Source organism: Triticum urartu, chromosome 3A, assembly GCF_056163025.1.
Source record: "Triticum urartu cultivar PI428250 chromosome 3A, HENAU_Tu73, whole genome shotgun sequence".
NCBI classification, from domain to species: Eukaryota; Viridiplantae; Streptophyta; class Magnoliopsida; order Poales; family Poaceae; genus Triticum; species Triticum urartu.
The window spans coordinates 388,154,745-388,161,451 of record NC_141875.1 but is presented as its reverse complement, the minus strand read 5'-3'; the positions used below and the strand labels follow the sequence as shown (position 1 = coordinate 388,161,451).

Sequence of the window (6,707 nt, the reverse complement as noted above, 5' to 3'; positions counted from 1 at the left end):
GAATGGAGTTTTCTCAGGATTATCAAAGTAGTGCATAATATTTTGCACATAACGAGCATCGAGGGTTTTAGGAGGTTCCCCATCTCCATGAGTAGCAAGTACAAATAATTTTTTTGGTGTTTCGTGTTCCATATCCATAGCTAAAGATAGAGAACAACTTGGAACAGGAAATAAAAACTACTTATTGATAAAGCAAACAAGCACACACGAGAATATTCACCCCACGCTATTGCTCACCGGCAACGGCGCCAGAAAAAGGTCTTGATAACCCACAAGTATAGGGGGTCGTTTGTAGCCTTTTTCGATAAATAAGAGTGTCGTACCCAACGAGGAGCTAATGGTAGAACAAATATTCCCTCAAGTTCTATCGACCACCGATACGACTCTACACACTCTTTAACATTTTCTTTACCGGAAACGAGTATGAAACTGTTTTGCAAGGATAAAACTACGAGTACTTTGGGAGAATAAAACCACGGATAAATTGCAAGGTAATAAAAGTGGAAAGCTTTTGTCAATAAGAAAGTCATTTGTCCCTAGGCAATCGATAACAAGTACCGGTAATCATTCTAGCAATTTTATATGAGGGAGAGGCATGAGCTAACATACTTTCTCTACTTGGATCATATGCACTTATGATTGGAACTCTAGCAAGCATCCGCAACTACTAAAGATCATTAAGGTCGTGAAACCCAACCATGGCAGTAAGTATCAAGTACTCTTTACTCACATACACCATAGCCCACCTATCCGCGTTTAAGTTTCTGTCACTCCTGCAACACTGACAATAAGCAAACCATGAACATGCCGCTGCCCTTTCATGTTGCTGCTCTTCTTTCCCTTACCTGGCCTTTCATCATCAGACTCGGGGTCCTTGGTACTATCAGAGTTGGCGTACTTGACAAGAGCCGCCATCAGCTCCCCCATGTTGTTGCAGTGGCGTTTAAGTCGACCCAGCTTCTGCTTAAGAGGCATAAAACAACAGTTTTTCTCCAACATTAGAACTATTGAACCCGCATTGATACGATCCGATGAGTGTAGGATGGCTGAGACCCGACGCACCCAATGGGTTGTTGACTCGCCCTCTTCTTGGACACAGGAGTCCAAATCCATGATAGACATAGGCTGCTTGCACGTATCTTTAAAGTTCTGGATAAAACAGGCTTTTAACTCGGCCCATGATCCAATGGAGTTGGGCGGCAACCCTTTCAACCAACTATGAGCCGTTCCGTCCAACATCATGGTGAAATACTTAGCGCATGCGGCATCACCAACATCCAGCAGCTCCATTGCCATCTCGTAACTTTCAACCTAAGCTTAAGGGGCTGATCTGCTGTGTAATTAGGCACCTTATGAGGACCCTTAAAATCCATGGGCAAACGCTCATTACTTATAGCCGGCACTAAACATGGCACACCCAAGGTTCTAGAGGTGACGCCTGCCTCCACTGAAGTTGACGGATAAACTAGAGAACATTGGTGAGCCATTTGTTGAGCCGCCAACTCGGCCTCCCGACGCGCTCTGCCCTGATCCACCAAAGTCTGTGTGTTGGCAACACCACGCGCCGAGTCATGCCCATGAGGCTGGTTGCGGCGCCGTTCACTGCTTGAAGCTGCCGGTGAATCAATGTGCCTGCTGTAACTCTGGCTTGGACGAGGGGTTGAGTGAATTCGCTCGCGACTATAAGAATAAGCCGCCTGTTGAGCCACGGCCCGCCATGTCTCTATCATTGTTGGAGACTCGCCTTCAACTGGTAGAGCCGCCAATCGCGTTGCCGCAGCAATCATATTTTCCAAAGCGTTAGAATAATGAGCCGGTGATGTCAAAACATGATGAGGCGGGGTATTATTCACATGTGGAGATCCCATCGTACGTGGCTGAACCGACACTCCAACTCCAGGTGCTTCAACCGTCCGGTTTGCCACTGGCTAGTCACTGGTCCCTGCTCCAGGCGTGTTGAAGAGGTTTCTCAGCTCATAAACTGGGGGTAGATGACTCTGGTGTCTCCTTCTCATAACCTCATTTGAAGCTTTCTGATCCAACGTGAGCCAGAAGGAATTCGCTTGGATCTGCTGTGCCTGAGCATCCAAGACAGCCCGTTCTGCAGCCATCCTAGCGTTCTCAGTCGCCAGCTCTTCATTGGCTTGAGCTATCTCATCTCACAGCTTAGCCACATCCACCTTGTGATGTTCCTGGTTGTCCGGGGTTACTCCCACCCCCATCAGAGTCGCTAGAGCCTCTAACAATTCTGTGAGAACTTGAGCCGCTAGCACCAGCCGACATCGCAGCCACTGAACTGGAGGTCATAGTCGCGGCGGTTGTTGAACCAAGCGTCGGTTGTGTGCCGGCCATGAAGATCGCAACCCTGTTTGGCGATTCATAGGGGTCCGGAATACTGTCACCATCGGAATAGCCCCCAAGCTGGCCATCTTGCAGTTGATACAATGAATTGGTCTCACCCATGGACGACTCACCATCAGAATAGATGGCCATCTCACCGCCAGACATAGATCCTTCTTCACTTTCTTCCCCATGGATGAAACCAACAAAGGCACGCTTCACGACGGGTTGAACCCGGGCGGGTCGCGCACGCTGAGCTGTCTCCAGGATGTCGGTGCAGATGTCTGGCTCAGGGCCTGGTTCGCCGATCTTGCCGATGAAGACGTGGATTCCGCCGAAGGGGACCCGGTACCCGTACTTGATTGAGACGGCTTTGGGGCCCCAGCCTGCATCATCGATGTAGAGCTTCCCGCGACGACTCTTGGTCATCCGACCCACAGCGTATCCCTTGATCCCTTCGAAGCTGCCATGTAAGAACTCAAAACCACAGTGCGCTGGCCCCACGATGGGCGCCAACTATCGTGGAATTGTCATGGCAGATGTCCTAGCGGAAGGACTTAGTTGTGGAGCCATCGCAACTAGGTTAGCTTAAAGGGGTTAAACGGCACAAAGGACACATGGAGTTTATAATGGTTCGGCCCCTTGCGGTGAAGGTAAAAGCCTAATCCAGTTTGAGGTGGTATTGCTTGGGTTTCGATTACCAGGGAGCGAATACGCTTGACCTAGTTCTCGATCTCTTGTTTCTTGCCCTAAACCGTCGCCGGGTCGTCCCTTTATATACACAGGTTGACGCCTGACGGCTGAAGGAGTCCCGGGCGGCTCATACACAACGTGTCCGGCTCGGTGACTAACTACACATGCCTTACAACACAAGTCATCGTATATGGCGGTTCACATTTGTGGGCCTCAAGCCACCTTTGGGTCTTGGGCCTTCAGTAAGCCTGCTTCGCGAACCGCCATCTTCAACATCTTCATGGGCCTTGTCATTATGAACCACCAGTGGTATGACCCGGCCCTCCTGGGCGGGTCATACCCAATAGTTATATCCCCAACAGTGGCGGTTCCACCATTTTTTCCATAGCTTGCTAAAAAGTTGAGTTTTTACATTAGTAGCACCAGAACGGAAGATATTAAGGAGGCAGCAAACCAAACAAAATAGCTTTGGCCTATATGTTGGGGAACGTAGCATGCAATTTCAAAAATTTCCTACGATCACGCAAGATCTATCTAGGAGATGCATAGCAATGAGAGGGGAGAGTGTGTCCATGTACCCTCGTAGACCGAAAGCAGAAGCCTTAGGTTAACGCGGTTGATCTAGTCGAACGTCTTCGCGATCCAACCGATCCAAGTACCAAACATACGGAACCTCCGTGTTCAGCACACGTTCAGCACGATGATGTCCCTTGAGATCTTGATCCAGTAGAGGGTCGAGGGAGAGCTTCGACAGCATGACGGTGTGGTCACGGTGTTGATGATGTGATCCGCGTAGGGCTTCGCCTAAGCACTACAACAATATGACCGGGGTGGTAAACTATGGAGGGGGCACCGCACATGGCTAAGGAACAATTGATGTGCCTTTGGGGTGCCCCCCGCCCCTGTATATAAAGGAGGAGAGGGAGGAGGCCGGCGGCCATGAGGGGGCGCACCAATGGGGATCCCAACTAGGATTCCCAATCCTAGTTGGACTCCCTTTCCTATTCCAAGAGGGGAAAAGAGGGAAGGAGAGGGAGAGGGAGAGGAAAGAGGGGGCCGCGCTCCCTCCCCCTAGTCCAATTCGGACTCCCTTGGGGGGGGGGCACCACCCCGCGGGCAGCCGTCTCCTACTCCCTTATGGCCCATTATAGCCCATAACTTCCTCGGGGGGTTCCGGTAACCCCTCGATTCCCCGATAAATATCCGAAACGTCCCGAAACCTTTCCGGTGTCCGAATACCTTCATCCAATATATCAATCTTTACCTTGAGACTCCTCATCATGTCCGTGATCTCATCCGATACTCCAAACAAACTTCGGTCACCTAAACATATAACTCATAATACAAATCATCATTCAATGTTAAGAGTGCAGACCCTACGGGTTCGAGAACTATGTAGACATGACCGAGACACATCTCCAGTCAATAACCAATGGCGGAACCTGGATGCCCATATTGGCTCCTACATATTCTACGAAGATCTTTATTGGACAGAGCAAGACGATATTACTAGTTTCCATACATAACCATACTTACAGATAAATGGTCGAGGAAGGTGTTGAACTGGGTTTCGTCTTTGTCATTCCTGTACTGAATCCATGTTGGGAGGATACGTAAATAACACCTAACGGCAACCGCTGCCTCTGATACTAACTTGGCTGAATCTGTAGCATCACGCGGCCTTTTTAAACCTGCCTCAAAACGGATCTCCATTCTTCCTCCTCTAGATTTAGTTAACCTATCGAGCATTATCCCTGATGTTTGTTTCCTCTTGCACCTAGGTGCTTGTTCAACAACGAAAATAGGAAGTGTTAGTGTACATCAAACTGTGAGACTACATATAAAGAAGCATGCAACTGTAACTTGACTCCAACAACTACCCTCTTGCTGTTGAAGCTCACAAAGTTCATCTGATCTTGCCAACTCATCTTGTGTCAAGAATGCTTCGGAAGTAGTGTCAGGTGGCAAGGGAGCTTGGGAACGTGTTGCTAGCTGAGTTGACCAACGAGTAAATCGTGCAACTTGTGGTACTGTGGAAGGTGTTGCAAGCATTCAGATGATATTTATCATTAAGCATAGGTTTGGCATGAGGAAAATAAGTGTGATCATCATTAATATGAGCAATGCCATCAACAGTATAAGTATCATCATATCCAAGAAAACACTTCTTCAAATCTACCTTAAGTGATGGCATCATGTAAGGCAAGGTAGAATCAAACAAAACATAATGGGACATGTCATTAAGAGGATTGAATGAACCTGACACATCGCTCTCTTGTATGACAATAGGCAAATGAATCTCAGGTTCTTCATCTTCATCTACAACAGCTTATTTTACTTCTTCGGAAGTAGTAGCCATTGGATCTTCAACTTGTTCATTTGGGTATTCGAGCTCTGGATCATCTTGTGCCTTGGCTTCGAGAATTTCTTCTTGGATCTGAAGTATCTCTTCCTCTGGACTCTCGCTATCTTGCTCAGCTAAATGTGGAGGTGTTGGGACCTCACATGTATCAAGGGATATCCCAGAAATACTCAGCTCTAGCTGCGAAGAAATAGTGCTGCCAGCGTTGATGTTCTTCTCAATCTTCCTTACTTCTTCCACTAGCTCATTCCCACTCTTGATCTTCTTCATTTCATCTAGTATCACCGGCCTAATTGGATCATCTTCAGCACTCCAAGTGAACTCGAGACTAAGCAATGTGAGCTTGTCTATATCAGCAAAGTAATCATGTGTGGGCACTTGTGTAGAAGGTGTTGGTTGACCAAATGGAGGACCATTTAACTCCATTGGCAACATCTCCTGGTGCTGAGGTATATGAATAGGAGCAGAATAAAATTGTTGTGGAGCATAATTGTTGCTCTCCTCTTCATTCCTAAATCCTTGCATTGGATAACTAGAGGCAAATGATGAGATCTCAGGGTTGTTGCTCCTATATGACATATTCGGGTTTTCAGGCCACCCATGTGAGTAATTGTTTTGGTATGAGCTATGCTCTTGAGCAAAGCTCATGCCAAAACAATCTAGAGGGCAAGAGTAACCACACTGACATTCAGGGGGCGAATGGCCCTGAAATCCACAAATATGGCAGGTAGGAGCAACATAAGGATGGCCTCTAGAATAAGGATCATAAGAGCTAGGCCTATCCTCAAAAACTACTTCTCGTTGCCGAGCTAAATCATCTAATCGATGGGAAATCTTACTTATCAGTTCTTGAATACTTTCCGTGCTATTTGTAGTGTTGCTCGCATATCCATGGTGATCTGAATAGTAGGCCATAACCGAGAAGATGGTTCTAGCCTGCAAAAAGGAAAAGAAAACAAAGAGGAAATAAACTAGAACAAAGGTTAGGAGTTAGAGATATATCACATATATATAGCACAAACTAGGAAAAGAAGAAAAACCTAGTCTATAGCCTAGCACGGTCACTCGACGCTAGTCCCCGGCAACGGCGCAAAAATGATCGGTTGTGAGTATAGTGGGGTTTTTACGCCCAAAACTACAGATGTCGTGTTCTCCTCAAGGACTAGGAAAATCAGCGGCGGTGCTCGACTAAAGCTAGGTAACACAATTTTAAGAGATGATTGCAGAAAATAAAACCTAAACTAACCAAGTTGTTCCCGAAGATCGTTGGCAAAGAAAACGACAAACAACAAAGGGAAATTCAGATTTTACT

The 6,707-nt window shown here is 47.1% G+C and overlaps 1 pseudogene; it reads right to left on the bottom strand.

Moving 5' to 3' along the window:
- Positions 1-756: 756 nt before the first annotated feature.
- LOC147979793 (uncharacterized) lies at positions 757-6,310 on the bottom strand (annotated as a pseudogene).
- Positions 6,311-6,707: the final 397 nt, after the last annotated feature.